At 43.8% G+C, this 13989-nt stretch overlaps 1 protein-coding gene across 1 annotated transcript in view; it reads right to left on the minus strand.

Moving 5' to 3' along the window:
- Positions 1-7803, minus strand: part of LOC139779615 (uncharacterized) — a 68021-nt gene extending 60218 nt beyond the window's left edge. Inside the window, exon 1 of the mRNA XM_071718013.1 lies at positions 7571-7803. The gene's annotated coding sequence lies outside the window, so the exon portion shown is untranslated. The remainder of the gene's footprint in view (positions 1-7570) is intronic.
- Between the last annotated feature and the right edge of the window lie 6186 nt (positions 7804-13989).

Consider the following 13989-nt stretch of genomic DNA (forward strand, 5'->3'; position numbering starts at 1 on the left):
ATTCTGCACGATTTTCTTTTTACACTAACGGTAGTTTCGTGCTTCTAATCAGCATTCATCAACACGTGGGTACACTTATAGTCGCGCATTTCAAAGTTTATGCATTAAGCATTATTAATGTTTCAACGCTTATACAGGATAATCTGATCTAAGTAGTCGAGAGAATATTAACTTTATTAAAGTTAATATTCTCTCTAAAAGTCGAAGAATGAAATATCACTCAAAACGAGTGAAATGCAAGTGTAACGACAAGTAAAAATTGAGCCTGTGTAGGGGAGACCGGGGCTAGACCGCTAACGGGGTAAATCCGCCAAATCAAATATCTCGGAACCTGTATATTGTGCGAACTCGCTATTAACATTGTAAACGCTGCTTATGGTACCCATGTGACCAACGGAGTTTCGGCAGGTTACCTGCCGTGTTATGATTTTTACGAGGGCAAACGTGTTTTCGGAAGGTGAAAGTTACATTTTCTGCGCGTGGAAATTTTGTAATATCTGCTATAATATTTGCTCTCCAAATCTCGAGGTACGTGATTATAAAGAGTAATGCATGCTGAACACGAAACCAGTGTAGTTTTTTCATTATCGTTGATGTCTAATATTTCGTGGGCGATCAAACCTGAAACTTGTGTTTGGGGTTAATCCGTTAGTAAGCAGTCCGGGTGCATTTCCAAAGCATTTCCGGGCATTTCCAGGCTCACTGCATATGGAATATGGATGAGACGGGAATTACAACCATTCAGACACCGAATAGAGTCATCGGACGTCGAGGAGTGAAACAAGTCGGGCGAGTGACTTCTGCGGAAAGAGGAACCCTCGTAACTATTTTTTAATAACGTTTCGCATAAAAATTTTAAATAAATTTTTATATTTTTCTCTTAAAAAACAATTATTAAGATGTATCCTATCATTTTTCAGGATTAGATGTACGTATATGTATTGAAAATGCAGTGTAACAGTTAAACCCCGGCATTTTTGAGATTTCAATTTTTGCACCGTTGTCGTTTTTGCTCTATACCGGTTAAACAAAGCGACGTAGATAAAAATTTCCTGTATAAATTTTGTAGCTAAAGGTTCACTCTTTACAGTGGTATACCACATTTAACTACAATTATTTATTTTGTTGTTAAAAATCGGCACCGAAAAAAAACTAACGGTCTAGCCCCGGTCTCCCCTACTTCGAGTGATTCGCCACTCTAAGAAAGAGTAAAATCACACTCCATTTGAGTGAACGGACATTCTTTTCGAGTGCAGTAGATCAGTGTCCATAGGAATGAATTATGTCACTCTATAATTTTGAATGAAAAATTTCACTCTGAGTCATTTAGAGTCATCAGTCGTTCCTTAGTGAATTGTGATTCACTATATAGCTTTGAAGTGAGATCGTATCACTTCGGTAGAGTAGCCGCTCTAAGAATTTGAGTGAAAAATTCACTCCTACATTATAAGTGCCCGCATTTATTCAAATTAGAGTGACAACCCTCTCTTTTGGAGTGACTATCGCAATCACTCTAATATATAAGTCGCGAAATCACTCTATACGAGATTTAGAGAGTTATATCAACTTACGTTAAATTACAACCGAACTCCAAACAGATGGTCTCAGTATTAGTTCCTGAGTTAAACTGCGTGACGTTATATTTAATGCCAACGCGAAGGCATTAAGAGATATTTCAATAATATACCTGATGCTGAAAATTTTCGCTTCAATGCGATACGCGACGAAAAGTCCGATTAAGTCCCAAGCCGCATTGATGATTACAATCAATGATATATTTTGTGAAAATATCGACAAGCTTTTATCGCTAAGTAAATTATTACGATTGCAGGAAGCAAGCATATTTCGCGAACACAAGCGTGCCTCGCGGATGGGCATGAACGAGTAATGTAGGTTTCGCGCGAAGCTTATTCTTTCTAAGCGCAGCGAGGGCGTTGTGAAACTTGGCTTTTTTGCGAGCGGTTACGTCACGGGAACGACGGGGACGATAAATGCGAGTGATCTCGGGTTTTCTGGGCGTGTACGACGGGGACGCGTCGTACGCTTGTAAATCACGAGGACATGGACGTGCACCAATCGGCACGGGACTTAATTTACGGCCGCATTACGAGCCAACGAAGCGCTGAAATGGCGCTACGCCATTCATTGTCCGCCGCGCGAAGCTCAAGCTTAAATTGCGTAAGATTTATACCTCGCCCCCTCGCCCCTTCCCCCCCACTGGCGTTAATCGTTGCGTTCCGTCGGGGTCGCCGTCGAATTTTCGAAAAAATTTGACAGCTCCTGCTTCATATTTCCGAGACTGACGGACGTTCCCGGAATCGCTAACTGATAGTTAAACACGAATATGCACATTGTTCAATGAACATTTGTTACGGCCGATTACAAACGGCACGACGGCGACGTACCTCGGAAATTTTGTAATGGATGTTTTAAATCAGCAGAGAGTCCTCGTAAACTTTATTATTGTTTTGTTCAAGTGATTTAATTGCATGATTGTATTTAAGGAATACGACGAAATAATATTCCTTCTTATAATTTGTAGTTTTTAATTATTTATGACTTACACTATGTTTATAAGAGAAATTTAGTTCTCATCCTGTCTTTGACAAATATATCCTTTTCACTTACATTATTCAGAATTATTTCTCCTTTAGTTACTCGTCCTCTCTCTCCCTCCGGCTTCTTCTATTTTCTATTGCTCCAAATGTTCAGATTTTTCTTCTTTGCTTCAATGCATTACCAATACACACAAACGTTCATTATCGATACATATTTTATCTCAAGCACTTAAGAGGACCAGATTCCAGAATGTTAAAAATACATCTTTCTCTGCCTATCTATCATAAAACGTGTAGCTCTCGAAGCGTATAAACGTGTGAAGCCGACGATACCAAAGGGCTTCCTCGGAATTTCGTCTCGAGGAAGGTGCTCCGAAGCGACGGCGCGGACTGGCCGAGCCGACGCTGACTCACTCGAGAGAGCGCAGCTGATGGCGAAGCCCAGCCCGGAACGGTCAGATCGGGCCTGACCCCGTGTCCTGACCGTTACCGTTTCTGAGTGACGTCTTCATGTCTGGCTCTGCGGGGCATTCCTCGTTCTCATTGTGCGTTTGTCCGTCAGCTCGTTCGGTCGGGCCCCGGACACCACGAGACGTACACAACCCGCCAACCCCCCGTCGTCGGCCACTTCTCGCCCGTGAAAACTGCGCGGCACCTACGGAGATGACTCGTGAAAAAAAAGGGCACCACGAGCCACCACGGTACGGGAACCTTGCGGGAACGTGCGACGCGACGCGACGCGAGTGAATCGAGTGAAAGTGAAGCGTAGGCGACGATGCCCGTTGTCGTGACGTTGAGAGATGTACAACAATCGAAATCGATTACGTTCTCGTTATATTGATTGTCCAAATTGAAACCTGAGTCGAATATAGATTACCGTGATTAACTGTATTAGCCAAATGCGTTAATTACGTTCGTTCATTGGGAAAATTATCTTTGGATGACAACTTGAAAAGAGAATTCGCGTTTCTGGCACGTGTAATTTTATTTCACACGTCACAGACATTCTATAAAATTTAATGTTGTTAAAATATCACGTGCCTGGTAAAATTTCAATCTAATTTGCCTAAAAAATAATTCTCTAAAAAGTTTGTTAAATAACGTTTAAAAATTCCTTCACGTGTATCTTTGATCCTTACACAGTTGTACATATATTCTTAGCTACCTGGTTAAAACAGAAACAACACGATGCTTTATAGACCTTGCTGTAAACATCTAGAGAAACAGGTTGATCAATTGGACCTCTCGCGAATCGACTATAACTGTGATTAGTCTAACAGTTGAAGCAGTGATTATAACCCCATTAAACATCATCTAATATATTAAATCGTATCAGTTTCTAATTGATATTTATCGTTCCGTTTAATTTCAATAAAAGTTTCATTAGCAACGTCATAAATCTCGACATTAGAATATCTAATGCGAGCAAAAATTTTTCTATCATATAACTTTTATAATTCATTTCTCGATTCGAATATATCAATCAGCAATTAAAATAACTACCTTACTCAATAAAAGAGTACATTCTCTCGAAAAATCGAAGAGTGAAATATCACTCGAAACGAGTGAAATGCAAGTGTAACGAAAAGTGAAAATTGAGCCTATAAGTTGGAATGAAATCGCACTCCATTTGAGTAAACGGACATTCTTTTCGAGTGAAGTAGATCAGTGTCCATAAGAGTGAATTATGTCACTCTACAATTTTGAGTGGAAAATTTCACTCTGTTAGAGTCATTTATCAGTTGATCTTTAGTAAGTCGTGATTTGATGATTTGATGAAATTAGCTTTAGAGTGAAATCGTATCACTCCGGTAGATTAGCCGCTCTAAAAATTTGAGTGAAAAATTCACTCCTATCTTAAGAGTGCCCGCATTTACCCAAATTAGAGTGATAGCCCTCTCTTTCGGAGTGACTATCGCAATCACTCAAATATATTAATGGCAAAATCGCTCTATGAGATTAAGAAAGTTCATTCAAAGCATTGTGATGAAGTTTACCAAAATTCTTTTAATAACAATCGTTCTTGAAAGGACGATAATTTTACTCGCGCAAAAAACTGGAGAATAAGCTGGCGAATGTTCAGGAAATCATCTTCTCACGAGACGCTCTTTCGTCTAGGCACTTCTCACCGGAGGCAAAGGAGAACGCGAATGTGCCTCGCTAACGAGCGGCGATTTCGGTGCCGGAACCCCGACGCGATAGGTAACTAAACTCGTATTACCGATCTTACTGCGGCTAGGACGGCCGCGCTCGGCCAAAGAAATCGGTACAAAGATTGATGCTCGGCGCGGCGCGTTTCACTCTCGCGCGGCCGGTAGCGGTCTTTATCGAGTGGACGTCGTATAAACGCGGCATACGTTTTCGTGACGATTAGCGGGGATGACGTGGCGTTTATACCGACAAAAGCGCGAACGATGGTTTACCGCTGCTCGTCGGGGTGTACGAGCCGGCGGAGAGAAAAGAGCACGGCGGCGATCCTGAATAGTGCCGATAAGGAGGTGGCTTCGGCGAAGGCAAGGTGAGACGCCGCACCGGCGAGAGGTGTACCTCGTTAATTGGCGACAATTAACAGGACGAGCATGCGACTGGCTACCGGTGCCACTCACGCGCGTGATACGCGCGAAAAGGCGCCGCGCCGCGCCGATCTTTTATTCGCGCGGTTCTTACGCAAGAAGCCGCGCTCCGTCCCGTCCGCCGCTTTCTTTCGGCACGGCCGCGATTTCCGCGACTTCATTTATCAGAAGCCCCGCGCGCGCGCGGGACTCGATCGAGGGATTCATAAGCGCGACGCGGAAAAGAACTCCGCGCATCCACCGACCGTTACGCCAATTTCAAGTCGCGCGAGTAACGATCGCGACATTCGGTAGGTATATACGCATACACTCGGCGGTTTTCTTTCATGATTTGACGAAGTCGCGGTTGAGATTTTAAGCCGATCTATTTATCCATACGGTCGCTCGTTTGAGACATTATCGACAGGATTATTTCATCTTTGTTATTCCAAGCGAGGAAGATTTCTCTTTTTCTTTTATATCAATTTACGCGCTGATGCTATACTATACTATCAACGTAAATCAATAATGTAAATAGTAACAGATATGTAAATATATATGTACAAATGGAAAAATAAACGACGTTGGTAACTGCCGAGACAACGAGAGCTCAAAGAATGCAATATTTCCTGATTTCTATATCTTGAATTTTCGATTACAATGCGACGTAACACGAGAAGCCGGGAGCTGTCACGAATACGTACGTTGACCTCACGGGGAAAGATTTATAGCCTCTAGATAAGTGTCAGGAATCAGGATTTCCGTCTCGCTTCAACGAAGGAGGCTTCCTTCTCCGTGATTCGAACGACCGGAGGGCGTGTCGGGATAATCGTCATCGTGTTTCGGCCAAAATCTAATCTGAGAACGGCCCACTAATTTTCACAGTGGTTTTTCCAGTTATTCTCTACCGCGGCAATAATTTCTGTATCCTCGTCCTCCAGACACGCCTTAATTTAAGGCGTCGTTAACATAGGATTGCAATTATCGCAGGATGCTTAGTGTCATCGTGTTATTGGAAACATCGTTGCAAACAGTTTATAGAAATATATATTAATTGAAAGCATATCTCAGAGAGCAGGACAATGACAGTTTACGGGAAGTCTCGACAAATCGAAGGCTTTTGGTAATTAAATCAGTGGCGAATCGTGTGACAAGCAGACGATGTTTGGCCAGTTTCCCGAATATGCGTGTTTGGCCACCCGAACAAAACGCGATTGGAGAATACGCTAGAAGACGCACAACTGTGCGATATCGATCACTGCATATAATCACTGGTGCATTAAAAATTAAGAAATGTCGCAATTTCCGAGAGAATTGCGGGAATTTATAATGCGACGGTTCTGCCAATAAGAATCGATAGCAGTTCCTCTCAAAACGCGACGCGGGTCTTTTTTTATGTTTCACTTATACATGTAATATATTTTAGAGTATATTTTCTGATATATTTTAGAGTATATTGTACCAGATCTGAATTTCAAAATACGCGTATAGGATCGGATTCAAAAACGTGTGACGCTGTTATTAAGCAGCAGTCTCCAACTTTCGTTATTTGTGTTATGGATGTTTGCGAGATTCCTGAGTCGCTAGCGAAATTCTGCCGAAAAAACATCTAAAGAGCTCCCCTGTATTTAATATGCGTGAGAAACAATTGGAGTAAATCTAAAGACTGCGTGATTCTTTTTCGATCGAGACAGAGAGCATACATCGAAGCACAGAATGCGTGTTTCATGTAAAATTTCATTAAAATTTATGTCTATTGATTTATTTATGTGTAATTAAACGATACAACCGCGTTCTTGGGGCCTATACGAATCATAAAATTTTTCAGGCGATGCAGCTTCAATTTATATTTATAAGTTATGTTGGAATTTATATTATTTTACCATCTCGATATCTCGATATAGGATTGATGCTTTCACAATGTTTCTACCTTAAAGCGATATACAACAAATAGTCGCAGTCAATGTCACGGATTCGCACTGGAAATGGATACCCGTCACAAATATTCAGCAACAATGAAAAAACTAAGGTGAAAACACACTATCTCGATGTAACGAAATAACAAATATATAACGCGTTGATACTCGATTTGCTCGAGTGGACTTTCAGAGCAATTTGCTCGTTTCGAATCGCACATAAAGGATGTAGGGAACGTGTTCGACAGGAAACGAAGAATGTGAAGCGCAAAGTGACATAAGGAATCGAATGGAGCGTCTCCGTCTCTCTCGTGCTCCTAGTAAATTGACAGTCACGTCGCACTGTCCTCTCATCACGTACAATCACGATGCGGAAAAAAAAACACAGAGAGATCCCTAAGCCGGAAGATTCGCAGCCCTCTCGCCACGGGGTGGCGACGCTCGGGCGCTCTAAGCCCCCCTGCCACCCCCCCCCCCCCCCCGTGTTTACATAACATCTCGTGCATCCACTCCAATCCTCTAACAAGTTTACTCTGTCGCTTACCTTTTCCAACGTGTTCTCGGCGTGTTCTCGCTGTTTCTCCGTACCGACCGAAGACGATATCCTTGGATGCCAGTAATGTTTCTGGAATATGGTACTCTCACGCACGTGTCTACTCTTCGGCTTGTCCTCAATCTCGCCGCCGCTTCCCGGTTCGCTCTTCGTACGTCCTCTCACTCGCGAATCTTGTTGATCATCTCGTAAATCTCGTCGAACGGGGCGCGTCACACCGGTAAAACGTCAAGAGTCGGAGTACTCACGCGGCGTACGTTCGTCCGATCGTCCGACGCGGATGATCGGAAGCGGGGAATCGGCGTTCCTAGGACGCCGAAGAACCAGCGGATGACTACTCACTCCGTTGTGTCAGAGGGGCCCTGTTTCTCCGTTTTTCCGGCGTCTGCGGCGCTCTTCGCGACGGCGAAGAGAAAACGCGCGGGCCGCGGGGTGACGACGTCGCCGTCGAAATGTGGGCGCTCCGAGCTTTACTCACTTGGACTCATATTGTCGCGCGCGCGAGAGCGAGCGAGCGTGCGAGCGTTACCTCCCGGGTGTTGTTCCCTCAACGCCGGCGACGGCGTCGATCGGCGACGACGATTCGACGGTGGCAGGGCGACACGACGCCGCGCGCGCGCACGCTTCGCGTTACCGCCGTTTGGCGGTGCTGAAAACGGCGTGTGCCCCCCGGAATCGCACAACCACCACCACCACCCCCCTCCCTCCACCCTCGATCAACCCCGTTTCACCACGTTCCCCGCTGTCATCCGCGAGCCCACCGAACTGAACCTGCACGTCTCCCCCGTGGAACCCGCACACGCTCCGTTCCGGGGACGGCTGCCGTGGCGCGTCTGCCTGTGTCCGTGTGACGCCGGGGAGATACACGGTGTCGCGGACCAGCCGCAGGGGGGGAGGAGGGATAGCGGGGGCGACAAAGGGAAGGGAGAGAGGCAGCTGGAGCGAGAGCGAGAATGCGCGCGGTATATGGAGGATGGGCCCCGGTGGGATACTCGTATACACGTGAATATGTGGGCCGAGAGCCACGGAGGAAGGGGAGGGCCACACACGCGCACGCAGTCGAGTACCTACGTGTGTTGATCGCGGATCGTCCTGCCTTCGATACTCCCCTCCCTCTCCGTCGTCGAAAACCGCCCGCCTCCATTCGCGCAGCACGATACGCGGAGGATCCGGACTCGTGTGTGCGGACTGTGTATGTGTGTGTACCGTTGGACGACGAGTTGGGGGGCAGGGGGACGGGTCCACCAACACCACGGCGAGGTACCGCTCGGGTGGACGGGGAATTCACAGCCCGCGAGTACGCGCTCCACACACACACGCTCCACACACACACACACGCACACACCACGAGAGAGAGAGAGAGAGAGTGTGGAGATTCCGGCTCGTCCCTGCCTATCTGATGCACTCCTCGATTACCAGCCACCTCTCCGAGAGAACGTCCCCCCACCAGCGCATCGCCGCGCGCCGGAATACGAGTGTGTGGCGGGAGGGTTCACGATGGTAGTTCGGGATGTCCTCCCTCTCGTTCTTCCTCTTTCCCTCCGCTATCGTTATAAACGAGCTCTGGCTCCAATGATACATACGCGCGAGAGGAGAGCGCGGCACTGCGCAATCTCTCCCGATTCACCCTCTCGTTCTCCTATCTCCCACCCCCCCCCCGTCCCCCCTGGGCTCTGTGTCTCGGCGGGGCACATCCGCGTCCTCCTCGTGAACGCGCGAACAATATCCTCCATACGTGAACGAAGAAACGTGTTCGACGTGATACGGGGAGGAAAAAAAGAGCGCACTGAAAGAAGCGGACAGCGAGCTCGCGCGCGCGAGCTCTTAACTTGCCCTCTTGCTCTCTCTCCTCTCCCCCCCCCTCCCCCTGCCAACTCCGTTGTCGGAGATTTAACGCCGGTGTAACTATTTACGCGCAATGCAACGCACGTGACGAAAACGAGACAGAACTCGGGCGGTTTGCTCATAATTTTTCACGTTTACCATGGAAAAATCGATGAGGACAATATATTTTGCCGCCATTGTTTTTTATTCGGGCGCAAGCTCCCCCTCTCTCGCTTGTATCAAAATCTCGATCACGGAACCACGCGCGATTTCAACGATTGTATCGCCTATCCCGGCTTCTTGAAAACCATACGAAACATCAACGGTGCGCTTGTGTCCGCGAGTGAGGGATGCGGCGGCTTTCTCCTGTTCTCTAATGGAAATACTCTGCCTCGATGAACAAGCGCGCCTACGACGCGCACACACTCATACACACAGACACACACACATGCACGGTTGACAAGCGTGCACACATTCGCAAGGCTACACCCTTCGCGGCTCGCCGCAAAGGCGGAGGGGAGGGAGAAGGACGGTGCACGTGCGCGCAGCATCCGTATGGACCAAAATGGCTGGCGGCACACGTGCCGATTGGCCGAGCGGAGACGGCGGAGGCGTGGAGAACGCGCGCTCGGCGGCCGTTAATCGGTCGACGATCAAAATAAAGATCTCTCGTCGTGGCGAGCGGCTGGCGGAGAAAACGTAGCGCCGGGAGTGGGGGATCCGCGGGGTTGCGCACGTTGCGCCTGTATGCGCTTTTGGTAGGGCGAGATCGCGATAGGGGAAGGGGCCAAACCGCGATCGGTGGGGGCAAAGGACTTTTTTATGGATCTCACATTGTCTCCGTCTCGCGCGTACGTGTGCGTATACGCGCGATACGTACATCGCCAGGCGAGTGTCACGCGAGCGCGCGTGCACGCTCGGCGATCGTCATTAAGGGAGATGCTAATTGGTGGCAAAGCGAGGTCAGGCCAAAAGCCCCGCGCACCGTGTTTTTGTTCCGCTCTCTCTCTCTCTCTCTCTCTCTTTCTCTCTGTCTCTCCCGATGTGTGCGCGTCCGCGCGCGCGCGATGTGTTTGGCGGAAGTCCCGGAAATTCCAGATCTCGCGAACGCTTGATTTTGCGCATCCACTATTGAGCATCGACGGTTGAGAGGCAGAATAGTTGGGGCTCGTGGAGCGAGAGAGAATACGTACGAGAGTTTGTCAGAGATGTTCCAGAGATAGCAATGTATTAGAGTGAATAAATCACGAAGATGACGCAAGTGAATTATCAAATTTAATTATCTTTTTCTCTTTCATATTTTTATCAGCATTATTTTTTATACTTTAAGAAATTTAATTGTATATAATTTCTTTATTTCATTATTTATATATTTCCATATATTTTAGGTTATATCATTTTCCAGTGCTACGATAAAGAAATAATGTAATCTCTCTCTGTCTTGTTTTTTCCAAATTTTATTCATTTATTTCATACAATAAATGAATCAAACATTTGTCCTATTTTTCAAGGATCTAGATTCTAGAAGATGCTGGTTTTAGTAAACTTTTTTTCCTCTAAACCGCTAGTTCCCATATTCTTATCAAAATTTTATTCATTGTGAAGGAAGTATCTCTGAAAGATCTATACATACATATAGGATACTGCATATACAAAATGATACAAAATTTTCTCCCATTTCTCCGCATAAAAATTATTTGATAAATACGGAATGATATTACGGAAAAATGTTTAAAATATAATCAATCTCTCTTGCAATTGCTCATTTAAATTCTAGATTACTCTTTTGTTAAAATAAAATTTATTCAAAGTTGATTGAGCCGTAATACTTTATTCTCTATTTTCTTCAACAATTCAATTTTCCATCGTGTGAGAAACTGAGGAGCCAACCAACGTTGAAAGAAACCATTTTTCTTAGCTTGTCTTCTAATATAGCTGTACTCGGAAAAGTACGTCATGTTTTCGAGACAATCTATGCAAGCACGTTTTACACGAGAATAAACGTGACCCTTTCGTGACGCGACGGTCTGGAGCCAGGCAGTGTATATCGTAACTTTCTTTGCACGATCTCGCTACTGGAATACATGTATATTCCTTCTCTTTCGTCGAATAATATGTACACATATAGCTCTGTGTCGACAGGATATCACATATATTTGCACGCGTTAGAGAAACGGGGAACTCACTTCTCATCCAGTCTGATATTACGTTTTCCTCGGGTCCTCAACCGTCTAATTAGAAAATGGTAGAAAATGACAGATAAACGAATATTCATGCGAAAATTCAGACGTAGAATTATTTGAAATCGCAAATAGAATATTTCTCCTAATTTTTACGTATGCGTCCTATCTGACAAAATTGAAGATATTTTTTACGTTAATGTAAAAATTAACCAAACTTGAAAAAGAAACAGTGTTACAGTGTATGCAAGATGTTCTGCAAGGCAAATAAGAATATTTCTAGCATTTCTAGCAGACCATTTTTTAAACTCTTAGAGATTAAATGATACTTTTCTCTCCATTCGTTATTGAATTCTGCTAGAAATACAATACCGTATGTACTTGAAACAGGTTTATTTAGTTTACTGCCTTTTTTATTTTACTTCCACTTGTGGCATAAGACGAAAACCAGCAAAAAAAAACACATAAGATAGAAAGTTTTTTTCTATAAAAGTGAGCAATATCTTCTTGTTATAAATTTGTGACAATGGATGGGAACAGGTTTATAAAATAAAAGTCTTTTAGTTCAAAATAACTTGGTAGACCTGTTGAAAAACTTTGTCTCGTAAGATATTCTATACACTGTTGAAAACAGTGGTCCTGTGTGTTAAAAAAAGTCTTTGTTAAAATTTTTGTGTAAAATAATCAACACATACGTGTGTAGATTTAACATATGCCTGCTATGTTAATTGAATTTTACAAATTCAAAATGTAAAATAATTAAAATAACTTAAAAAATATGTTAAAGTAACACAATTTGAACGTATTTGTTAAATGTGTTAAAATTTACAGAAAAAGAATGTTGATTTTACTCTATAAAAGAAGTAGGAATAAAAATTTACAGAAATAGAGTGTTGATTTTATCTTACAATCTCAACTTCAACATAAAAGTTATGTTAATTGTACACATAATTAACTTCAAATTACGATCAGAATTACATTTCCTTTCTGTTGAAATATTTTAACATAATATCAGTGTTACCACTTAACACATCCATATTATGTTAAATTAACACAAAAATTTGAGTGGACCGTTTTGGACATGTGATTTATGTTATATTTAACACAAATTTTCCAACAGTGTACAAATACGACGATAAGACTGTTAAACTTTAATTTTTTGTTCAATGTAGTATATAGACACTTGACTTTTTTTTATACGCTATTTATAAAGGCAAAAAACAGGGATCACAAGACGTACTGAAAAGTCCGAGATTACTGTTTAATGATATTTTAGAAATGGATATTTCACTGTCTCCTCGACAAATCTCGCTTATTTGGGCTGTTTTCTTTGTGCGATTTGCATCGGTTCAGACACATTTTTTCTCAAAGAGGTGTTTAGACATTCCTCTAGAGTCTAGTATATAGTCCATAAACTTCTAAGGTCGTACAATACGTTCGAGTAGAGAGGGACAGTCAGAGCTCTTTCTTTATGATCAAACATATTTTTCTTGATGTGAATTAGGAAACGTAAACGAAGAAAGTGAAAATACAACAAAGAAGTATAACGCAATAAATGTAAACTTTTTCTTCTGAGAGAATTGTAATTTGATTTATAAAAAGATTTTAATTGAAAATGCTGCGGAGGGGGGTGTCTCTAATAATTCTCCAAAAGAAAGATTCCTGCCTTGCAATTAAACTTGAAAATGCATGATACTTAAAAAAAAGTATCGGTTATTAACCGACATTTTCTGAAATATTTAGTTTTATTTAATAACATTCGTCGGTTATGCACGTTAGTTGAGAAAAATAATATGATAAGATTTCCGATGTTGAATCATCAAGATAATAAAAGGTTGACTTTTCGACACAAACTTCCAAAGCACGAACCCGAAGGATCACGTTGAAGCAGCCGGTTGCGATCGTCCTTGTATTACATGCGACATGCCTTCTCTTCACCCGTCGCGTCGGTCTCGTGGGCAGAAACGGAGGCCAATTGTTGTTTGTTTGTATTTACTACGAGAGAGCACCCCGGCTGCGCCTGGAGAAGCTGCGTCGACGCTATGAAAAGGGGGAGGGTTGGGGATGCACGGGCATATCGTATTCTCCATTCTGTCGCGTATACAGTGCGTGCGGTTGGGGGCACGAGACGTTACCAGCCTGGGGAAATTGAATGTCACCCGGAAAAGAAACGTCACAATATTCCGCGTGTCGGCTGGCGGGAGAGCTGTTTTGTAGCTTCTCTCGTCTCGTTTCTCGTTTCGCTTCTCGAAAAGCTATTGTGTGCCGCGCTTCGTCACGCGACAGTTTTTACAACGAAAACAGTAATAGCGATCGAAGACGAAAAGTTTCCAGATCCTTTCGAGTAAGCCGATTGGATTTTGCAATTTTATTTTTGCGCACTCGCGATCGTGTATATCGACAATT

This window comes from Temnothorax nylanderi, unplaced genomic scaffold (genome assembly GCF_030848795.1).
Source record: "Temnothorax nylanderi isolate EJ_2023f unplaced genomic scaffold, tnyl_v1.0 TNYL_tig0235_pilon, whole genome shotgun sequence".
Lineage (NCBI taxonomy): Eukaryota > Metazoa > Arthropoda > Insecta > Hymenoptera > Formicidae > Temnothorax > Temnothorax nylanderi.